The sequence below is a fragment of the Marmota flaviventris genome, chromosome 4 (assembly GCF_047511675.1).
Source record: "Marmota flaviventris isolate mMarFla1 chromosome 4, mMarFla1.hap1, whole genome shotgun sequence".
Lineage (NCBI taxonomy): Eukaryota > Metazoa > Chordata > Mammalia > Rodentia > Sciuridae > Marmota > Marmota flaviventris.
In genome coordinates, this window is record NC_092501.1 from 28,140,989 (window position 1) to 28,152,240 (window position 11,252).

General features: G+C 37.0%; 1 protein-coding gene and 1 pseudogene across 1 annotated transcript in view; both read right to left on the minus strand.

The window, feature by feature from the left end:
• Window positions 1-11,040, minus strand: part of Abcc2 (ATP binding cassette subfamily C member 2) — a 71,201-nt gene extending 60,161 nt beyond the window's left edge. The window contains exon 1 of the mRNA XM_071611003.1: window positions 10,738-11,040. The gene's annotated coding sequence lies outside the window, so the exon portion shown is untranslated. The remainder of the gene's footprint in view (window positions 1-10,737) is intronic.
• Window positions 5,501-6,970, minus strand: LOC114088353 (etoposide-induced protein 2.4 homolog; annotated as a pseudogene).
• Window positions 11,041-11,252: the final 212 nt, after the last annotated feature.

Consider the following 11,252-nt stretch of genomic DNA (forward strand, 5'->3'; position numbering starts at 1 on the left):
ATGAAGCAAGTAAAAATGTAAATACACAATTCATTCAACTTGATCCTGTCCACATGTGGATACAAATTTGACTCTGACTTTCTGTCAATGAAAAGAAGAAAACTTGGGGCCGGGGTTGTGGCTCAGCGGTAGAGTCCTTGCCTAGCATGTGTGAGGACCTGGGTTCGACCCTCAGCACCACATAAAAATAAATAAGTAAAATAAAGGTATGTGTCCAACTACAACTAAAAAGTAAATATTAAAAAAAAAAAAGAGGAAAACTTAATAAGTAACTATATCACTCAGGCTTCTTTTTTTTTTGCCAGTGACAGAGATTCAAATTAAACTGGCATAACTTTTTAAAAATCCAAAAAGGAAGTATATTGGTTTATTTACAGAAAAGTATATGAATAGTCCTAGTTTGAGGAACAGATGGGTCCAGAGACTCAAAGTCCTCAGGACATTTGCCTCTGTTGGTTTCATTCTCAAATAGGCTCTTCCCTCTTGATAGTAAAGATGGCAACAAAAGCTCTAATCTTACATAGTCCTATGGCCCATAATCCTATGGACATGGGGACTTGGGGATAGCTGACAGCTCCAGAAAAAATCTTTGGTAGGATTCTGAATGACTTTGTTTGTGTTGTGTTTCCTCCTCCAGACCAACAAGCGTGGACAAAGGAATGAGACATCCTGTCTGGAGAGCTTAGTCATGGGCCCTCTCTGTGGGCAAGGGAAATAAAAGTATATGATTGATGATACATCCAGGAAAGCACCATTATACAGGAACAGCTTCGGAAAGAATTAGGAAGGCAAAAGAAAATAAAAAATTCTTTTTATGACACAATTCCATATACATAAATTATAAATAAACCAAATGTTTAGAAGCCCAGCTACTCCTCAGACTAATACCCAAGGGAAAAACAAATGTCTCCTCAGGACCTCAATAACACATACATATGGCTGTTTTCTAATACATTTCCAATATATACTAGTGGCATAATGCCAATGTGGCTTGTTTTAAAAAAAAAAAAAAAAAGTCTGTGAAGGACCAGAGCAGTGATATAAATATACAGAGCATATAGACAACTAGTCATGATTTTATCCATGGTTAAGATTTAGCATCTTCAGAATGAATGGATTGAATATTCTTTGGATGTTTTTAGTCAAAACTCTCTCAGCCAGGCATGTTGTTACACACCTCAAATTCTAGCAATTTGAGAGGCTGAGGCAGGAGGATCAAAAATTCAAGGCCAGCCTCCATAATTTAGCAAGACTCTATCTCAAAAAATAAAAAGGATTGGGGATATGGCTCGTGATAAAGTGCCCCTGGGTTCAATCCCCTATACTCCTCCAAAAAAACAAACAAAAACCCCCCAAAACCTCTTGGTTACAGGGAACAAAAATCCATTCAAATGAGTGTAGCCAGTTTATTGACAGAATAAATTTTAAAATTTATTATGTCTCCACTGGTGTCAACCCTTTTCTTTTGTTATGTTGATCACATCTCAGGGAAATTGTATAGTTTTTTAGTCTCTTTCAGGTATAAAAAGTTCCAGACCAATCTAATAAAAACTTCTTTCTCACACTTTCAAAACAGCTTAAGATATAAATTATAAACAATTCAATCACTTATACTATACAATTCAATGGTTTTTAGCATAGTCACAGAATTGCACAAACATCACCACCATCAATTTGGAAATATTTTTATCATCCACCAAAAAAATCTCACATCCAATTTAAATCTCCCCTTGATTCAGAAACCAACTACTAATGGGGAACAAAGTGCCATACCTTTTATCATTTTTCATTATTATTCAATTCCTCCTCCCATAACTCTAGGATTGGGGCAAGGAGGTGAGGACCAGGGGAAAAAATATAGAGGTAGTTTTACTGAGTTGACAGAGTGACCAACCTTCCAGCTTTGTATTAGGAATTTTTCCTCCCCCTCCCCCCTTCCCCTCCCCTCCCCCTTCCCCTCCCCCTCCCTCCCCCTTCCCCTCCCCCTCCCTCCCCCCTTCCCCTCCCTCTCCCCTCCTCCCTCCCCTCCCCCTCTCCCCTCCCCCTCCCCCTCTCCCCTCCCCCTCCCCTCCCCCTCCTCCTTTTTTAAACCATGGATTAAACCCAGGAGCACTTAATCACTGAGCCACATCCCCAGCCCTTTCTTTTTTCTTTTTTTTTTTTTTTTTAATTTTTTATTTTGGGACAGGGTCTCACTAAGTTGCTGAGACTGGCTTTGAACTTGTGATCATCCTGCCTCAACCTCCCAAGCCTCCAGGGATATAGGAATTTCAATGCTAAATTTGGAAAAGTTCTAAGCAACCTGGCAAGGGTGGCCATTCTATGGGCTGGTCCTGTAATCTACTCCTTCCTGCTTGATCAAGGGCAAACCACCAAATGCTTTGTTAAGCTGCTTTCCAGGTTTTCAACCACTTTCCAGGTGTCAATCCTGAAGGACAAGATTGAAGGAGAGGATTGGAGGATAAGCTCTTCCACTGGTAGTAGTGTTAAGTTTGATTATTGGGTAAGGTGGCAACAAGCAGATATTCAAATATAATGCCAAGTTTCTACTTTTTTTATTAGTAAATAATTTATAGGGTGATATTTTTGTACCATGTGGCTGTTTAACTCCCAATCAACCTTTTATCTAAGAGTTTTAGCATTGATGATCTTTAACTGATTTGATTAGGTGTTGTAAAATGATTATTCTCTAAAAGATAATGCTGTGGACATTTAGGTACCCAGTTTTTGTGTGGACATAATAGGGGTATATACTTAAGAGTGGGATGAGTTGATACAACAACTCTATGTTTTACATTTTGAGGAATTCTCAGGTTTCACCATTTAAATTCCCAGTATATGAAGATTTTAGTTGCACCATATCTTTTGCAACACAGTTTTTAGATTATATCACCCTAGTGGGTAGAAAGTGGTATCTTGTTTTGATTCGTATTTCCCTAATGATTAGTGATATTGAATATCATTTCATGAGTTTCTTGGCCATTTATATCTTTGGAGAAATGTCCATTCAAGTCCTTGCCCATTTTTAAATTTTTTTTCCCCCTTATGGTTGAGTTTTAAGCATTTGTTTACTTGGGGGGACTGAGGATTGAATCCAGGCCTTGAGCATGCTAGGCAAATGCTCTTCCACTGAGCTATATCCTCAGCCTATGTAAGTGTTCTTCGAAATTCTAGATACAAGAACCCCATCAGATATATGATTGAAAGATTTTCTACCATTTTTCAGGATGTCCTTTCATTTTATTGTTATCCTCTGAAGCATAAGTTTTTTAATTTTGATAAAGTTCAATTTATCCATTTTTTTCTTTTTGTGTTATATCTAAGAAGGCTTTGCTTAACCCGGGGTCACAAAGATTTATTCCTATTTTCTTCTAAAATATTTGTTAAAATTCTTATATTTAGCTTTATTTTTTTGACATTTTTTCTTCTTAATTTATTTCTGTTTTGAAAATATTAATTGAGCACCACTTATTAGAAGTTTTGAATATAAAGTACATGGCAAATAAAATAACAAAAGACAATTATGACTACAGTATAAATGACAGCAATACGCACAATCGTATTATAAATCATGATGTGATACTTTAAAAGAAAGAAGTACTGACAAAGAACTTTTTTTTGCCAAACTTCTCCCAGAGAAAAGTAGGTGCTGACTTTTGATTCCTTTTTTGTATGTGATATAAGGGTCCATCTTCAATCTTTTTGCATGTAGATAGCCACTTGTTCCAGCACCATTTGTTTAAAAAGGCTTTAAAAACTAGTAAATTCTTTCTAGTGAAATAGAACACTTATCAAAAATCAATTGACTATAACATTTTATTTCCAGACTCTCAGTTTTATTCAACTGTATGCCAATATTTTTATACCTTTTACCAGTACCACATCCTCTTAATTATAATGGCTTTATAGTAAGTTTTGAAATCAGGAAGTGTGGTTCTAATTTTGTTCTTTTGTTCAAGATTGTTTTGACTATCCCAAGTTCTTTGTATTTCCAGATGAGACTTGTCAATTTGTGTAAAAAGAAAAAAAAAGGCAGCTGGGGTTACTATAGGATTACATTAAACCTGTAGGTCAGCTGGAGAGTGTTGTAATCTTGAAAATATTTTCTAACCTATGAATATGCGATGTCTATTTATTTATTTGTTGTTAGGGCCTTTCAAGATTTTTCGACAATGCTTTGCATTCTCCATATACAGTCTTACACATGGGTGATTAAATTTATTCCTGACTTTGTGTGTGTGTGTGTGTGTGGGGGTGACCAGCTCACATTTAATTGTGACATTTTAAAATTGTACAAGTATTTTGATGTCTACCCTCCTAGCCCATATTTAGTCTCTTAAAATGACAGGTAAACATCACCAATAACAGGTTTAATAAGTTTACGCCTTTAGTTCCTATTTGCAGCACCTAATATTCCTTTGAAATACCAACCAGACCTCTCTGTCAGTGACCAACAATAAATTTTCACCCTCCGGATTTGAAAAGTTCAGGTTCTCTGAACATTCTGTGTTACAGTGGCACTTGTCCAGAACTGGCACCTCCACATAGGTGGGGAGTTTAAATGTACCAGTGAAAAAAACTTTTTCCCCTTCAAGGGGAAAAGCTCAGTGGAAGAGCATTTGCCTAGTATGCTCAAGGCCTGGGTTCAATCCTCAGTACCCTCAAGTAAAGGCCAAGGGGAAGAAAATTACTCCTCAAAACCCAGATTGGCTATGAGGTCTTTCATTCTGTCCCACCTCTTCAGGAACTTTTTTTCCTTTTTCTTATTTTTCTTTTACTTTTTTTTTTTGCAGCAGAACAAGAGAGACCCAAACCTAACCTGAGGGTTGTATGAAAGAAGATAGTGATGGCTGTAAAGGGAGTAAAGAAGGAACAGCTGAGATACTCCTTCACCTCCCACATCCAATTTATGAGCTTCACAGAAAAACAACAAAAATAACAAATCCACAAAATACAACAGCTATAATTACAAAATCCATTCATCTAAGAGTGCTGGAAGGCAAGAAGGAGAGGTGGGAGGATAAATGGGACAGGGAGAAAAATAAAGTATTCTTTTTTTGTGGGGGAGGGATGCTGGGGATTGAACCCAGGGCCTTGTGCATGCGAGGCAATCATGAAGACAGGAATTGGTGTAAATATACTTTATATACAACCAGATATACGGAAAATTGTGTTCTATGTGTGTAATATGAATTGTAATGCATTCCACTGCCATTTATTTTTTAAAAATCAATAAAAAACCCCCAAAGTATACAAATCAGTCCAGGCTGGCAAATGCTAGAAAGTACCCGCAGAAAAAACTGTTGTCCTTTCAAGACTCAGGGTATATTAAAAATCCACATACTGGTGCCAGGAAGATTCTGCTTTGCGTGCACCAGAGACAAAAATTCTAATTTCTCAAATAGAAGGGCATATGCAGGGAACCCTTGGCAGAGGACATAGAAAAAGAGCTGCCACAGCCTCCTTCCAACCCACTCATCCCCTTGGGATGGCAGGCAACTCAGTGGCCTTCACTAGCCTTCCTTTTGGCAGGAAATGAATGTGGTGAAGAGAACTTGTTTGCAGAGGATAAGTTGCTCAAGGCAGACTGCAGGTAGACTGTCTTGTGGAAGGGTCTGGTGCTTAAGAAGACCACCAAGAAGAATACGTGCAACTGGAAAAGGTATGATTTCCCAGGGGTCTTTGCTTCATTGGTGCTGATGATGAATAAAGAAAAGAGGATAGAGAAGAGGCAGCCTCTGAAAATATATGAGGACTGCATTGCTGTGAGGAAAGCCAAGGGCATACCACATTTAAAGTAGTAAGGCCAATTGCTTTCTATGTTTGACAATAGCTGGTGCATTTCAATTCCTTTATTGAACCAACAATATTCAAAGCAGTATGGTGAGAGGGACATATGCAACAAACTGACCAGCTGACCAACAAGATGGATGGGAAAGAGACTCACAAAAGTCCCCTGGATAAGGAAAAGTGTCTGCAGCAAAAGGTTGAAGAGCATTATCTTGCTGACACTAGGGAAAGGATGAGGCTTCCTCCCTGATACCTCAAATGCTAGGTCAGCAATATCTTGAAACCAAATGACATTTCACAACTTTGCTAAGCACAAACAGGGAAAGCACCCAAAGAGCACTGAAAATTGATGCGATGAAGAAGTCCAGCTATGACCAAACATTTTCATGTAGTTCAGGATCATCAATAATTCAGGCTGTTACTGACTGAAGCACAAGAATAAACACATGATAAAAACAAGTGGAGACTGAACCAGAATACTCCAGTATTTCAAGCACAGCATTGGAAAATTCTACTAAAAATATGTGGCTCACTCTCTTGCTTCTGCTCTATACTCTGAACTCTCCTCTGTACCAAGACACTATTTGCCTTCTTGAAGTTTGCTCCTTTCTCTTTTGTTGGATTAGAGCATCTAACTTTTGAGATGATACAAATATGCTGGGAGCCATTAGCCAAGTAGGTATGACAATTTCCTTGCCAGCGTACCCCATGTTGCAGTGACATTGAATGTAGGTGACCTTGCTCAAGGACCAAGGCGGATTAGGGTGTTCCCGGTTTAAGATAATCGGGTTTAGGGCGTTCCTGGTTTAGGTTCCAGGTTTAAGGTTTAAGATTATTCCTGCTGGGAATACGGCGTATCCTGCTGCCTGAGTTCCCCTTGAGTTCTCACGGGATTCAGACAGTATATTTTGGGGAGATAGAAGCCCAGTGGAGGTGGATTTGGGCAGAGAACGTGGATTTGGGCAGAGAACTTGGATTTCCCCAGAACGTGATTGTAGACGGCTGGTGTGAGTTCGGGAATAAAGAGTTGCTGTTTGAATCTACAAGCTGTGTGGTGGCTCCTGATTGTGTGCCCAGCCAGACTGCGGCACAAATACCCAACTTGGAGTCTTTGATCCCCCTGCCAAGATCCTGGAGAAACATTTTGACACTGTCATCCATTTCCATTCATACTGTCAACTACACAGAAGAGCAAGAAGCATCCCAAAATCTCTCATCGTGAAGGATCTTTCCAACAATCCCCATATGGGCCAACAAGATGAAACCAGAGTTTTGAGATAAGACTAGATTACCCACTTTGCCAATTTCTTTCTTGGTTCTTGTCTTGCAAATTTTATGAATAAAATCCATGGACAAGGGCTAGGATTGTAGTAGGATTGTAGTAGAGCCCTTGCCTGATATGTGTGAGACACTGGGTTTATTAGGTCTATTAACAACTAATAAAAGTCTATTAACAACTAAAAATTATTTTTTAAAAAATTCACAGATAATCAGAAAGGAAGAGCAAACTGAGGAGGATTTATTTAAGTGAGAAGAGATAGAACTCCCACCATGTGGGAGGGGTCTGGATAGCAGAAAAACTCCTCCATTTATTTTTAAAAAATCATTTTTGTTTGCTGTATAAATTGAATTCTTTTATTATTGCCTTTTAGGATTGTTCATTGCTAGTGTACAGCAATACAACTGCTTTTGTATATTGTTCTTATATCCTGCAAACTTGTTGATATATTAGTTTTAGTGTGTATGATGTGTGTATTCCTTAGAATTTTATGTATACAAAATCATGTCATTTGCAAATAGCATTTACTTTTTCCTTTCCAATCTGGATGCTTTTTCTTTCCCTTGCCTAACTGTCCTGAGTGAACAATGTCAACTAGAAGTGATGAGAACAGACATCTTGTTTTGTTCTTGATAAAGTATTTAGGGGGAGAGAATATTAAGTATGATAGGTGGAGAATTTGTTGTTTTTTGTAGATGCCCTTCATCAGGTTGAAGAAGTTTCCTTTTCCAAATTTTTTGAGCATTTTTACCATGAAAAGAATTTTATCAAATGCTTTTTCTGTGATCAAGATAGCCATGCAGTTTTTGTCCTTTAGTCTGTTACTATGACTTATTACATTGCTTGATTTGGGGATGTTAAACCAGCCTTGTATTCCAGATTGCAAATAAGCAATTATAACATCTGCCACTTAATACCTAAAGCAAGCACAAATCTTGCTTCAAATATCTTTACATTCTCTGAGTTATCATAACACCTAATGTTTCCCAAAAGTCCCCCCAAATTTTAAAATTTCTAAAAAATAATAACTGTCCCCCAGTAAATCTAATATCTCACCAAAACTGGAGTTCAGGAATATAAGAGGAAAGCAAGGTCTCTTTCTGATAAATTTTCCTATGGTAGAGAAAAATAGTATGCAGCATACTTTAATCAGCATTCAATGGATTGAGTGAGGGATGACTGGATTGAGGAATCTCAGGCACCAAGAGAATCAAATCAGAAATTGTATTGTTATCGAATAAACCATTAACAGATTTTAAGCACTTACTAGTATGAAATACTATTAGAAAGATACAAATATTAGGTCCCTGTTCTCATGGAAACATACTACCCTAGATTAAAATATAATACAGTGAATGAAATGCAACTCAGGGATTTAATTGTTCCATAGTGTTACAGTTTAACTATTCTGAAATGTTAATGCTGATAAAAAGTACTGTGTTCTGCAGAAGCTGAGTTTATTATGCAGGGGCAGGGGAGGTGGAGAGAGAAAGCACATATGGCAAATTAACAGCTGTGGGATCTAGATATGTATTAAAATCTTCATAACAAAAAATGAAAAAAAAGAAATTTTTAAACTTTCTCTTACATTTTATTCCTAGGCATCTGATAGAACAATGATGCCAATATACGTGGTTATACATGGTTTGCTTTTAAAAAAACAGCTTTATTGAGTTATCGTTAATATACAATAAACTGAATGTTTAAAATGTATAATTTGTTTTTAATTTGTACAGATCATTATAAAATTTTCATTTTCTAACTTTTTGCTAGATAATGTAACCCAATTTTTGTACAATGACTTTGTATCCAGCAACCTTGTTGGTCACTTATTAATTCTAAAAGAGTTTTTAGATTTTCTTCATATAATCATGATGTCTATCTTCCTTTTCCAATCCTTAAATTTTTCATTCTGCCTTACTGTACTTGCTAAGACTGCCAGTAAAATGAACAGAATGGTGATACTGGGCATCCTTGTCTCAATTTTAGTCTATGGAGAAAACTGTTTACTATTTCATCATTAAATCTGATATTTGCTCCAACCAGGCAATAAAATCCTACATGAAAACTTCTTTGTCTAAACTTGTCAAAAATTCTGGACCAGCCAGGTGCAGTGGCACATACCTGTAATCCCAGTGACTTAGGAGGCTAAGGCAGGAGAACTGCAAGTTTGAGACCAGCCTTAGCAACTTAAGAGTTTTTCAAGTACTTCTGGGTTTAATCCCCACTACTCACCCCCACCCACCCACACACACACACAAAATGCTGGACTGACTCAATATCAGAAAGAAGTAACTGTTGGGGTTAGTTGAGGCATGAGTCTGAGATGTCTAAGTTGGAAGAACTGGCATAGTGACCAAAAAAAAGTACTTGATATACTAGTGTGTAAGGGATGGGAAAAATGAATTCACACCAGAAAGTGATATCATGTTATTACTTTGGGGATAGAATTTAAGATAACCTACAGAATTACAGAAATGATAAAAATGTCCCAAAGATACAGCTATTTTAAGATATTACTTTTTTTTTTTCTTTTTGGTACTGGAGATTGAACCCAGAGGCATTGAGCCATACCCCAACCCTTTTTTGTATTTTATTTAGAAATGTGGTCTTGCTGAGTTGCTTAGCCCCTCACTAAATTGCTAAACCTGAATTTGATCTTGCAATCCTCCTGCCTCAGCCTCCAGACCTGCTGAGAGTGTACCACCATGCCCAGCTTAAGCTATTATTTAATAGAATTTTTTTGTTGTTAGAATGTATAGCGTATTGCATTCATGGAGAAGATAAAAAATTGAAAAGCAACAGTGGACTGTCTGCCTTTTCTTGAGGTATTGCATAAAGGATATAGAAAAGTTAAAAATGAAACGTGACTGTTATTACTAATTTGTCTCTATTTTAAAAATGTATAATGGTTAAAACACATGGTGTTAAAGCTGAAAGGAATTTACAAATGCAGAAACTGAATTAGTCAGGATCCTGACAGGGAAATCTCAAAAGACTTTTAATAAAGAACTATATACAAAGGAATGAGCATGGTTTAAGAAAACCAACAAGGAATAAATAGTGTAGTATGCCACCTAGCCTAGCCTGGAGCTATTCCTAACCATAAACCCAAAGAGGTCAGGGAGAGGGTCTAGTTATTAGAACCCAGAAAGGGTTTAAAGAGGAACAACTGATAGGATCTATGACCTTAAAAGGGATGCAGCCAATTCACAACAATATGGCAGAGAAACACCTTCCCATCTCCTGCTGATACTTTCTATTGACCAAGCCCCACAAAAATATGAAGGTCAAAGGAGCCATGGATGCTGATCATATGGGTATGATCTGTTCTAGGATACAGAACAGACAAAGGTAGAGATGGATTTAGAGGGGAAAAGAGAAGAAATCTAGCAGTTACTAAAGTCAATGATAAAGTCAGGACTAAAACCTAGATCTTGAGTTCCAATTCAGTACTTTTTCCGCTAGGCAAAGTAAATGTCACTATGAATACACAATGTGGTAGGCGTGATAGGGGATACAAAAAAGTAAGAAGACTTTTGGTATTTTGGCCTCTATCTTCAAAAGAGTAATAATATTGTTGAGAAGAAACTTACACATATGAAATCACCAGTAAATATTTTAAAACACAAATAAATTATAGAAAAATCATGCGTGATAGCGCATACCTGTAATTCTAGCAACTTCAGAGGTTGAAGTAGGAGGATCTCGAATTTAAGGCCAACTTCAGCAACTTAGTGAGACCCTAAATAAAAAATAAAAAGGACTGGGGTGGTAAAGCATCCCTTGGCTTATTCCCCAGTATTGGGGGAAAAAAAAGAAAGAAATGAAAAATATAGATAGAGATTACCTTATTCTGCTTCTTGTTTTATATTCATAGTTAAGGGCACAAAGTTAGTGCTGGTTTCAATACTGGGTAACTGGTTTTAAGCTCTCAAAGTCTATTCCTAGAAAGCTACTTTAGGAGAAAAATAATATTTAACAAGTACTTTCTATGTGCCTCAAACTTTAGCATGTCATTTAATGAGAAAACATGTTTTAATTATTAATCCTAAATTTTAAAGTGAGGCAAAGTTAAAAAATTAAGTAACTTTCTCATTGTTAAACTAGGAGCTAGGATACGATCCCAGGAATATTGCCTAGAAGTATTGCTCTTTGTACCATATTCACATACCAGAAGCAG